This window comes from Coregonus lavaretus (assembly GCF_964263955.1).
Source record: "Coregonus lavaretus genome assembly, chromosome: 33".
In the NCBI taxonomy this organism is placed as follows: Eukaryota; Metazoa; Chordata; class Actinopteri; order Salmoniformes; family Salmonidae; genus Coregonus; species Coregonus lavaretus.
Window position 1 is genome coordinate 18470041 of NC_140020.1, and position 12204 is coordinate 18482244.

At 48.6% G+C, this 12204-nt stretch overlaps 1 pseudogene across 1 annotated transcript in view; it reads left to right on the top strand.

Annotated features, from left to right (window-relative positions):
* Positions 1–12204, top strand: part of LOC311108170 (intraflagellar transport protein 172 homolog) — a 37337-nt pseudogene that overhangs the window by 19382 nt on the left and 5751 nt on the right. Inside the window, exons 27-39 of the transcript in view lie at positions 215–281; positions 383–472; positions 899–995; positions 3494–3612; positions 3747–3863; positions 4425–4567; positions 4918–5011; positions 5313–5377; positions 7758–7933; positions 10122–10231; positions 11070–11199; positions 11434–11532; positions 12081–12190. The product of the transcript in view is annotated as an intraflagellar transport protein 172 homolog (transcript). The remainder of the gene's footprint in view (positions 1–214; positions 282–382; positions 473–898; positions 996–3493; positions 3613–3746; positions 3864–4424; positions 4568–4917; positions 5012–5312; positions 5378–7757; positions 7934–10121; positions 10232–11069; positions 11200–11433; positions 11533–12080; positions 12191–12204) is intronic.

Sequence of the window (12204 nt, forward strand, 5' to 3'; positions counted from 1 at the left end):
GGTTTGTTTATAAATTGAAGTGAATTATTAATTTCCTGTGTAATCAAATGGAGGTGTTGTTCATTAGGCAGCGCCGGGGCTCCAGTCCCCAGGGTAGGCTGCTTTAGATAGCACACTGGATGCTCATTGGATGGCTAGCCCTCTGTTAATACTGTGGTGGTCTGACTGGCATAATGGGCGATGAACACAGCCTCATTCCAACTGTTCTGATGAGTCAGGGGCCTAGCAACCTGGCAGCTGGCGATGGTCTGGCGTCAGACTCCATGCTGCCTCTGTGCTGCGTGAGCAGCATGTTTGCAGAATTTAATTAAAGTATCGATGCAGTACTTTGAGAGCTGGAATCCACAGAAATTAATGTATCTCTCTCTCTGTGGGAACCCAGGTCGTAGAGCCCCTGTTTGTGAAGGGAGACCACATCAAAGATGCCATTGAAATGTACACGGTGGCTTGGAGGTGGGAGCAGGCTCATAAGGTATGTATCCTCCTCAATGTCCCATCTCGTCATCTGGCTCGCCCAGTTTAAATTGGCAGGGGGTTGATTGAAATGGAAAACACTGCTGTGCTTTCTATGTTTAGTTGTAGCGGGCCTGTGTGTTCTTTTAAAGTGGGATTTGGAGTGAATTGGAGTGAGAATCAAAGTGAGTTAAAGTGAGCTGGCTACATACACACAAATCTAAATCAAATCAAATTGTATTTGTCACATGCTTCGTAAACAACAGGTGTAGACTAACAGTGAAATGCTTACTTTCCAATAACGCAGAGAGAAAAATATAACATATTATAGAAATATAATAACACGAGCAATAAATACACAATGAGTAACGATAACTTGGCTATGTACACGGGTATCAGTACACACACACTCACACACAATCATTGTGTGTCCTAGCTGTCCTAGCTGGCAGCGAAATGTATGACCCCGGAGGACGTGTCGGCTCTGTACATCAGCCGAGCCCAGTACCTGGAGGGAGAGGGGAATACAAGGAGGCAGAAAGGTAACCTCTACCTCTCTCTCATGACCATGTAAAACAACACATTTCACTGCACCTATCCTGTGTATGTGACAATGAAACATATCTTATTTTCTTTCCACTCCCTCTCTCTTCCGCTCCTCTCCCTCTCTCTTCCTCCCCACTCCCTCTCTCTTCCACTCCACTCCCTCTCTCTTCCTCCCCACTCCCTCTCTCTTCCGCGCCACTCCCTCTCTCTTCCTCCCCACTCCCTCTCTCTTCCTCTCCACTCCCTCTCTCTTCCTCTCCATTCCCTCTCTCTTCCTCCCCACTCCCTCTCTCTTCCTCCCCACTCCCTCTCTCTTCCTCCCCACTCCCTCTCTCTTCCTCCCCACTCCCTCTCTCTTCCGCCCCACTCCCTCTCTCTTCCGCTCCACTCCCTCTCTCTTCCTCCCCACTCCCTCTCTCTTCCTCCCCACTCCCTCTCTCTTCCTCCCCACTCCCTCTCTCTTCATCCCCACTCCCTCTCTCTTCCGCTCCACTCCCTCTCTCTTCCTCCCCACTCCCTCCCTCTATCTTCCTCCCCACTCCCTCTCTCTTCCTCTCCATTCCCTCTCTCTTCCGCTCAACTCCCTCTCTTTTCCTCCCCACTCCCTCTCTCTTCCTCCCCACTCACTCTCTCTTCCTCTCCACTCCCTCTCTCTTCCTCCCCACTCCCTCCCTCTCTCTTCCTCCCCACTCCCTTCCTCTCTCTTCCTCCCCACTCCCTCTCTCTTCCTCTCCATTCCCTCTCTCTTCCTCTCCACTCCCTCTCTCTTCCTCTCCACTCCCTCTCTCTTCCTCTCCACTCCCTCTCTCTTCCTCTCCACTCACTCTCTCTTCCTCTCCACTCCCTCTCTCTTCCTCTCCACTCCCTCCCTCTCTCTTCCTCTCCACTCCCTCCCTCTCTCTTCCTCCCCACTCACTCTCTCTTCCTCTCCACTCCCTCTCTCTTCCTCCCCAATCCTCTCTCTTCCTCCCCACTCCCTCTCTCTTCCTCTCCACTCCCTCCCTCTCTCTTCCTCTCCACTCCCTCCCTCTCTCTTCCTCCCCACTCACTCTCTCTTCCTCTCCACTCACTCTCTCTTCCTCTCCACTCCCTCTCTCTTCCTCCCCACTCCCTCTCTCTTCCTCTCCATTCCCTCTCTCTTCCGCTCCACTCCCTCTCTCTTCCGCTCAACCCCTCTCTCTTCCTCCCCACTCCCTCTCTCTTCCTCTCCACTCCCTCTCTCTTCCTCCCCACTCCCTCTCTCTTCCTCTCCATTCCCTCTCTCTTCCGCTCAACTCCCTCTCTCTTCCGCTCAACTCCCTCTCTCTTCCTCCCCACTCCCTCTCTCTTCCTCTCCACTCCCTCTCTCTTCCTCTCCACTCCCTCCCTCTCCACTCCATCCCTCTCTCTTCCTCCCCACTCACTCTCTCTTCCTCTCCACTCACTCTCTCTTCCTCTCCACTCCCTCTCTCTTCCTCTCCACTCCCTCCCTCTCTCTTCCTCTCCACTCCATCCCTCTCTCTTCCTCCCCACTCACTCTCTCTTCCTCTCCACTCACTCTCTCTTCCTCTCCACTCACTATCTCTTCCTCTCCACTCCCTCTCTCTTCCTCCCCACTCTTCTTCTTTTCATCTCTCTCTCCCTCCCTCTCTCTTCCTCTCCACTCCATCCCTCTCTCTTCCTCCCCACTCACTCTCTCTTCCTCCCCACTCACTCTCTCTTCCTCTCCACTCACTCTCTCTTCCTCTCCACTCACTCTCTCTTCCTCCCCACTCCCTCTCTCTTCCTCCCCACTCTTCTTCTTTTCATCTCTCTCTCCCTCCCTATTATTCATTACCCCCCTCTGTTTTACATCCGTATCGACCACAACCCTGCTGCCAAATGAATGATGGATTTTATCACGTCAAAGGCTAAGTTTTCCGACATTGGGTTATAGGGCCCTGCTTATATTTCACTCACATCCAGAAAATTGTCGGTTGCAGATCAGGTCAAGGTCCTACTACAACAAATTGACAAACAAAAGTGTTCAATTGTCGTGCACTGAGAGCAAATTGGACTTTAATCAGGTGCTCTGGCTGTGCTGTGTTGTGACGATCCCCAGCCTATCTCTCTGCCTCTAAAGAAGCCTGTGTCTTTACATATTAGACAGAGTAATCTCCCTCACACGCTGCCAGTCTGCCACAAAGTCAATATGTCACCACGTGCCCCCAACTCTGTCATCTCAATACTTGCCTCTCTTATTGATCTCTCCTGTGAAAAATGTGGAGCAACATTCATCAGTAAAGGGCAACTTCATTTTGTGAGAAGAAATTGTATTTTCTTCTCATGCCTAATTTGCAGTTTATGTAATCAGAGATTGAATCATTCTTCATCTCAGTGCATAGCAATGCAGTCAGACCTGTGTGTGTGTGTGTGTGTGTGTGTGTGTGTGTGTGTGTGTGTGTGTGTGTGTGTGTGTGTTTGAACGTGTGTGTGTGCGTGCATGCCTGGAATATCGGCAGGCTGTTTGCGACAGGCCAGTGGAGGAGCCGGACTTGGCCATCACCATGTATAAGAAGAACAAGATGTTTGACGACATGATTCGCCAAACATCACCCAGACCTGTTGGCTGAGACTCACCTGCACCTGGCTATGGTCAGCGATAGGGGGCGCTGTCTAAAGAGAAAATATAAACATCTTATAGGGATCATTTTGAAAAAATCTTATCAGAGGGTCTCAAGGTGATTTAGATTAGCCAGGAAAACCAGGTTCCCTAATCTCTATTTCAGGAGTTGGAGATAGAGTCCAGGTTTTCGGAAGCGGATTACCAGTATATGGAGGGCCAGGAGTGGAAGGCTGCAGTCAACATGTACCGTGTCAACGACATGTGGGAGGAGGCCTACAGGGTATGTGTCAACATCACTAACAAAGTTAACCTGAGAGAGTGAGTGTCTGTCAACAGCAGGACTGTGTGATTGTGACACCCCTGGCTTGGCCTGTTATGCTGTATCAAGGACAGTGGTCTGTGCTAACAGACAGAGCAGAAGGAGCACAGGGTGGATGTGTTACACTGCAAGACCTCTCACAGGCCTCCTAACATTCTCTCTAAAAACATAATCACCTGGCTGCAACTATGCTACTTCTGCTCCCTCCTTTCAGGCCCGCCATTGGACCAATATAGAGGCACATCCTCTTTATTTAACACTCAGTTGTACAATTATTTATTAAGAGCTCCAGTAGAAAAAATTCAATTTATCTAGCTCTCTCTACAGCTCTCTCTCTGTATGTAGCTGTTTCGATTTCTCTTGCTCTTCTCCGTGCTGTGAGAGGCACGTGAGGTGATTGTTGGTGGGAGCTTCTGGCATATTAATCAGTTGTTCCTGCTCCTCTTCCCCTGTGTGTGTGTGTGTGTGTGTGTGTGTGTGTGTGTGTGTGTGTGTGTGTGTGTGTGTGTGTGCGCGTGGCAGGTGGCGAAGAGCCATGGGGGAGCCAGTGCCCATGAGCAGGTGGCCTACCTGTGGGCCAAGAGTCTGGGAGGGGAGGCTGCCGTCAAACTGCTCAACAAGTTTGGTCTGCTGGAGACCGCCATCGACTTTGCAGCAGACAACTGGTGAGTAGATCAATGCACTGGACTGCACTTTACTGTACTGTACTGCCTGGAACCTCTTCAATATCGCTGTGATGAAGAATCTCTCTGCAGTTAAATTCTGATCACTGGGAGGTACTTGATGAAGTATCTGATGTATCTGTTCTGTGATTTACACAATACCAAGCCTATCTTATATTGCACAACATGTTCGAATTTGAAAACATTTTGTTAATAGTCTGAAGCATTCAACAAGACATAAGCTATTAAGCCCTTCCCCATTCATTCCTATGAGAAGAGTCAATTTTGATGCAGTAGCTCTGTAACCTTGTAGAGGAGACTGTGGTCATGACTCTTCTCTTGTCCTCTCTCAGCTCCTTTGCCTTTGCCTTTGAACTGGCTCGTCTCTCCACCAAGAACAAGATCCCTGAGATCCACCTGAAAAACGCCATAATGCTGGAGGATGAGGTATAATACCACAGCTTATACAATTCCAACATACACACACACAGACACGCGCTCACACACACACACAAACACACACACACACACCACTTCCAACTCCTACTCATCCTCACAATCACACACTCATTGTCACTCAAGGTTACTCTGCAGGTTGCATCATATCAAAGATTAATTAAAATGTTCTCCGTTGCCGGCCCAAATTTGTGTCTGAGCGCCGTGGTTCTGCAGCCATTAAATGTCACGTATGCATTATTAATCCCTCCAACGCCGAGCACTGAGCTGTGATATTGTTTCATTTTTCAAGGGCAAGTTCGCCGAAGCCAAGACAGAGTTCATCAAAGTGGGGAAACCAAAAGAGTGCAGATGTAGGTATATCAGGAGGAGTTTTTCTTCGCCACCTAGCAAGTGGTGCCGGCATGTGTCCCCTACAGAAGTCAAAGCTTCAAGCCTTCCTGAGTAGACTTCAAAAGGAGCGCCGGTGCCAGCACAGCTCATGCCTCTTCCACTTCAGAACTTCCCCTCACTTCTCTGTACATTGGTTATAGACCACCTAATAAGTGTGTTAGATGATGTGGTGCAGGCAGGCAGGTTTGGAGGGGAGCTCAGCTCTCACACACACGTAGCAGAGTAGCTGAGGAACACTCAACCCTGTTCTCTTACAGTGAGGGAAAAAAGTATTTGATCCCCAAGATCAAAGAGCTCTCCAAGGATGTCAGGGACAAGATTGTAGACCTACACAAGGCTGGAATGGGCTACAAGACCATCGCCAAGCAGCTTGGTGAGAAGGTGACAACAGTTGGTGCGATTATTCGCAAATGGAAGAAACACATAAGAACTGTCACTCTCCCTCGGCCTGGGGCTCCATGCAAGATCTCACCTCGTGGAGTTGCAATGATCATGAGAACGGTGAGGAATCAGCCCAGAACTACACGGGAGGATCTTGTCAATGATCTCAAGGCAGCTGGGACCATAGTCACCAAGAAAACAATTGGTAACACACTACGCCGTGAAGGACTGAAATCCTGCAGCGCCCGCAAGGTCCCCCTGCTCAAGAAAGCACATATACAGGGCCGTCTGAATGATTCAGAGGAGAACTGGGTGAAAGTGTTGTGGTCAGATGAGACCAAAATCGAGCTCTTTGGCATCAACTCAACTCGCTGTGTTTGGAGGAGGAGGAATTCTGCCTATGACCCAAGAACACCATCCCCACCGTCAAACATGTAGGTGGAAACATTATGCTTTGGGGATGTTTTTCTGCTAAGGGGACAGGACAACTTCACCGCATCAAAGGGATGATGGACGGGGCCATGTACCGTCAAATCTTGGGTGAGAACCTCCTTCCCTCAGCCAGGGCATTGAAAATGGGTCGTGGATGGGTATTCCAGCATGACAATGACCCAAAACACACGGCCAAGGCAACAAAGGAGTTGCTCAAGAAGAAGCACATTAAGGTCCTGGAGTGGCCTAGCCAGTCTCCAGACCTTAATCCCATAGAAAATCTGTGGAGGGAGCTGAAGGTTCGAGTTGCCAAACGTCAGCCTCGAAACCTTAATGACTTGGAGAAGATCTGCAAAGAGGAGTGGGACAAAATCCCTCCTGAGATGTGTGCAAACCTGGTGGCCAACTACAAGAAACGTCTGACCTCTGTGATTGCCAACAAGGGTTTTGCCACCAAGTACTAAGTCATGTTTTGCAGAGGGGTCAAATACTTATTTCCCTCATTAAAATGCAAATTAATTTATAACATTTTTGACATGTGTTTTTCTGGATTTTGTTGTTGTTATTCTGTCTCACTGTTCAAATAAACCTACCATTGAAATTATAGACTGATCATGTCTTTGTCAGTGGGCAAACGTACAAAATCAGCAGGGGATCAAATACTTTTTTCCCTCACTGTATATCGAGGTGGAGTTGAGTTTTGATAACTGGTCGCGTGATTTGCTTTGTTTGTCCTGTACAACTGCGGTCCTTCTGTGGGGTGCTGAAATTCATACTTTTAATAAAAACTTTTAGAAAATACAACCTCAGAATTTTTCCTCGTTGCTCGTAAGCTGAGATTCAATTAAGTCTGTGCTATCCGGTATCCTTGGGATGTCCCTACCCCATTAAAGTTTACATTTTAAATGGTAAGGGTTAAGGTTACGGTTGGGGTTAAGTTATTGTTAGGGTTTAGGGTAGGGACGTCCCAAGGCTCCCGGATAGCACAGACCCAATTGAATCTCAGTTTATGTAGTACGAGCAATGAGGGAAAAGTCGGTGATTGTATTCGCTAAAAGTTTTTATTCAAGTATGAATTTCAGCACCCCGCGGAAGGACCACAGTTGTACAGGACAAACATAGGTACAGGTAAGCTTTTTCAGAATTGACATTTTTACAAGAATCGACTGATGGTGGCACAACTACCTCTCGATATAAGATAACGGCGTTGAGCATTCCTCAGCTAGTAGCAGAGGAACTGGAGCCCTGTCACTGAGCCTGTTTGATCTCTGTATCCTGTAGAGGGTATAGGATGGGAGATAACTGTACTGTAGACAGACCTACAGTATTAGAGCTACTGGAAGATAACACAATTAGTGTAAAAACTAGTGACACATTGTCTAGTTAATATCAACTGGAGCTGGAGCACTTTAATCTGTGAATATCAAGTATTTTAGAGAGTGTTTGCTGTCTTCAATCTGATAAATAAAAAACTTGAACTATAACAAAATGAAGAGGGAGGTTAACTCACAGCCTGGTGTGTCCCTTACAGGTACGTTCATAACCAGGACTGGGTTGGAGCCCAGAGGGTGGCGGAGGCCAACGACCCAGACTGTGTGTCAGATGTGCTGGTGGGCCAATTTCTGTTTTGAACAGAAGGACTTTCAGAAGGCTGACGCCTTCCTTCTCAGGGCTCAGAAGCCAGAGCTGGTCATCAAGTACCACAAAGTAAGACACTGTCTTTATGTTTGAACTGGGCAGAACTGACACTCCAGACTCCTAATTGACAGTCAGGAGCTGACAGGGTTGGTTTGAAAGAGGACTTTGGAGATGTGAATGAATCAAACCATTTGACTCAGATTGTCCTCAGTGTCACGATCGTCTAAGGAGGGAGAGGACCAAGGCGCAGCGTTGAAAGCAAACATATTTATTTTATCAAGATCACACGATCAAAACAACGAAACGTGACGTCCTTGGTTACAAAAACAAACCAACACGGAACAAGAAACCACAACACAAAGTGAAAAGACCGATAGTTAAATATGGCTCCCAATCAGAGACAACCAGCTGTCACTCGTTGCCTCTGATTGGGAGTCACTCAGCCAAACATAGAAAATCAAACATAGAATACACACCCTGGCTCAACATAACATTGTCCCCAGAGCCAGGGCGTGACAGTACCCCCCCCTAAAGGCGCGGACTCCGACCGCGCCAACTAAATCCCACAGGGGAGGGACCGGGTGGGCACTCTGCCTTGGCGGCGGATCCGGCTCCGGGCCTGATCCCCACTCCCTCTCCAACCCCCCAAAGTACCCCTGGTCCGGTCTGGCCCCGCTGGCCGGAGCCGGACTGACGATACGCACCCCTGGCTTGGTGCGTGGAGCAGGAATGGACCGGACTGGGCTGGCGACGCGCACCACAGACTTGGTGCGGAGAGCAGGAACGGGCCGGACAGGGCTGACGAAACGCACCACAGACTTGGTGCGGAGAGCAGGCACGGGCCGTGCCGGACTGATGACGCACACCACTGGCTTGGTGCGGGGAGCTTGGATGGGCCGGACTGGGCTGGTGACGCACCCCGTAGGCTTGGTGCGTGGAGCAGGGACTGGCCGGGCTGGGCTGGCGACGCACACCGTAGGCTTGGTGCGGAGAGCAGGAACGGGCCGGACAGGGCTGACGAAACGCACCACAGACTTGGTGCGGAGAGCAGGCACGGGCCATGCCGGACTGATGACGCACACCACTGGCTTGGTGCGGGGAGCTTGGATGGGCCGGACTGGGCTGGCGACGCACCCCGTAGGCTTGGTGCGTGGAGCAGGGACAGGCCGGGCTGGGCTGGCGACGCGCACCGTACACTTGGTGCGAGGGGCTGGAACAGGCCGGACCGTACTGGGGACACACACCACTGGCTCTACCTCGGGATCTGGAACGGGCCGGACCGGACTGGTAACACACCCCAGTACCTCTCGCCGTGCCTCTACATCCTCCATCCCCTCTTCGACCAGTGGCCCCCGTAACCTGGCGGCCTCCTCTGGCAACCCGCTGGGCCGCTCTATCGCGGCCTCCTGCTGGTCCGACGTCGTGAGCCCCCCCCTAAAAAATTTCTGGGGGTCTCTCCTCCCCGTGGGCCAGGCCTCCATCGTTCTCGCCAGACTCTCACCCCACTGCTCCAAAGTCCAACCTCTCTCCTCTTCTCTTGGCTTGGCCCAGTCGAGACTCCTACTCAACTGCTCCCAAGTCCATCCTCTCTCTTCTTCACGCTGCTTGGTCCTGTTATGGTGGTTTCTTCTGTCACGATCGTCTAAGGAGGGAGAGGACCAAGGCGCAGCGTTGAAAGCAAACATATTTATTTTATCAAGATCACACGATCAAAACAACGAAACGTGACGTCCTTGGTTACAAAAACAAACCAACACGGAACAAGAAACCACAACACAAAGTGAAAAGACCGATAGTTAAATATGGCTCCCAATCAGAGACAACCAGCTGTCACTCGTTGCCTCTGATTGGGAGTCACTCAGCCCAACATAGAAAATCAAACATAGAATACACACCCTGGCTCAACATAACATTGTCCCCAGAGCCAGGGCGTGACACTCAGTGAGGTTTAATACTTAAAATCAGGAATTATCTCTGTCACCAAAAAAAGAAACTGTTAAATTTATGCAAGAAGCCACAGTGATTATATAGTGAGCCTTCATCATTCTTAATCAGAGGGTTCATATTCTAGTCAATTCATTATTCTCTGTGTTCTGAAGCTTTACAGAGAATACTACAAGTTAAACAGAATGCAATGCTCCGTAATGTTTTCATTCCATAATTCACGCTGTTCGTTTGGCTGGATGTGCTTCACAGAGTTTGGTGCCCCCGGGTACTGAGTGCTGTTGTTGTTGTTGGTGTTTTGTTGTTGTTTTAGGACGTGGAGAAGTGGAGTGATGCCATGCAGAACTGTAAAGAGTACCTGCCCAACAAGCTGAGCATCCTCCAAGAGGAGTATGAGAAGGAGGGTGCCAAGAAGTGCTCCCGGTGAGCAAGACACTTACACACACTCCAACAACATCTGTGTTTTTACATCACTTTTTCCTGGTTATTATCACTTTTTTAACTTGTTTGTTTGTGGCTTTGGCGAGGCAGAGAAAACGTGTTTCACCGTTACATGTTAACAGAGAAGGAGAAGAAAGAAACGGTCATGTACACACTGTGGTGTCGTGGTCTGTTATTCATCTGTATATGCATTGGGTCGATGCGTTATTAAACATTGGCAGCGTTTTATCCTGAATGAAATCAGCTCATTATAGTGCAGACACGCAGCGCCTCCATCCGTCTCCAACCATCAGCTCCCTGCTTTTTAATGACTTGTGGGAAAAGATCAAAGCCTCCGTCAAAAAGAAAGGGGGGAAAAAGAAAGTGAGACATTTATTCTGCAGTTTTTAGTTCAGTTCCTAATTGAGAGTAATTCAGCCCTCTGATACTGTCAATCATGCTCAGTTGAGAGCCAGAACTCTCTAACACATGTTGCCTTTCACTTTGACTCGTTTCTGTCTTTAACATCACAAGGGTTGAGTTTGTAACGCAGTGGAGGAGAGAGAGAGAGATACGATTTTAATGAGAGAAGTGTGCACTGTGTATTCTTGTATTTGCCTTTCGAAGCCTTAATCATTAATCGCAGACAGACATGTACAGTATTCTGTCTGTTCTTAGAATGGGCTTCCAAGTCTTATGTTCTAGTTCTGTTATTCCCTTCACTTCCATCTGGTCCATTAATCACCAATGCGTCTCAGTTATAGCTAATTCATAGTGCCAAGGAGGACATGTAAATGTCTTACTGATGGTGTGTGGGTGTATGTTCTCTGTCTGTGTACAGTGGGGTGGAGGGCATGGTGGAGCAAGCCAGGGAATGGGAGCAGTCTGAGGAGTACACCTGGGCCGTTGAGTGTTACCTCAAGGTCAAGGACTCCACCAACGTCCCCCTCATGGAGAAGTGCTGGATGAAGGTACACAATGGAGCCCCAGCACTGTCAATGAATGTCACTATAGCATAACCCACACATGCTGTCCTTACAAACCGACTGCTGTAGTTTCACTTGTGTTTCTGTGTATGAGACAAGCCTCTATCTGTGGCCCTGGATGTACGGTTGTGCCACTTCATATTTCCTGTGTGTTTCTGTGCCACTATCTGTGGCCCTGAGCATAGTGCCTCAATGTGTTGTGTGTATGACCTCCTCCAGGCTTCTGAGTTGGCAATCAAGTTCCTGACCCAGGAGAGGGCTGTGGATGTGATCCACGCTGTGGGCCCTCGCCTCACCCAGTTCAGGAAGTACAGTGCTGTGAGTCACCACTCACTTCCTGCTGTGGATCCCTCAATACTAACAGCTTCTTGATATTGATCACTCCGTGTTATTTTGTACATGCGTGGTTTTAGGCTACTGTATGTCAACTGGTATGTGGAAATTCTATTTAAGTAAATACAGCAATTTCATGCTATTTAGAATGTTTATTCATATTGATTTGACATGGAGTGTAGAAGACAGGTATCCAATCAAAGATTGCATTGACGGGACCATTATGTGCCTGTTCATAGCTAGTCTTGAACAAATACAGTATGAATGTTCATCTTTCACTCCTTCAAAATGTTTGAGGTCAAATATCAATTTCGTCTTTTAGAAAAATTCTGTGAAAAAGATTTAGGGGACATAACTACATTCAGCAACAGCTTTTATCAATCTAAAGGTGTGGAGGTCGCTCTGCCAACGGAAAGCGAGGGTTTTGATGCGAGTGTGTTGATAGAAAAAGACAAGGCATCCCATGTTTTATGCCTATTCTCTGGTGTCCTTCAAGCATTCTTTTGAGATGCCAAATGTATTATTTTCCTCAGGCGGCTGAGCTGTACCTCAACCTGGACCTAATTAAGGAAGCCATAGATGCATTCATCGAGGGAGAAGAATGGAACAAAGCCAAGAGAGTGGCCAAGGAGCTGGATCCAAGGTGAGCCTGTCTAC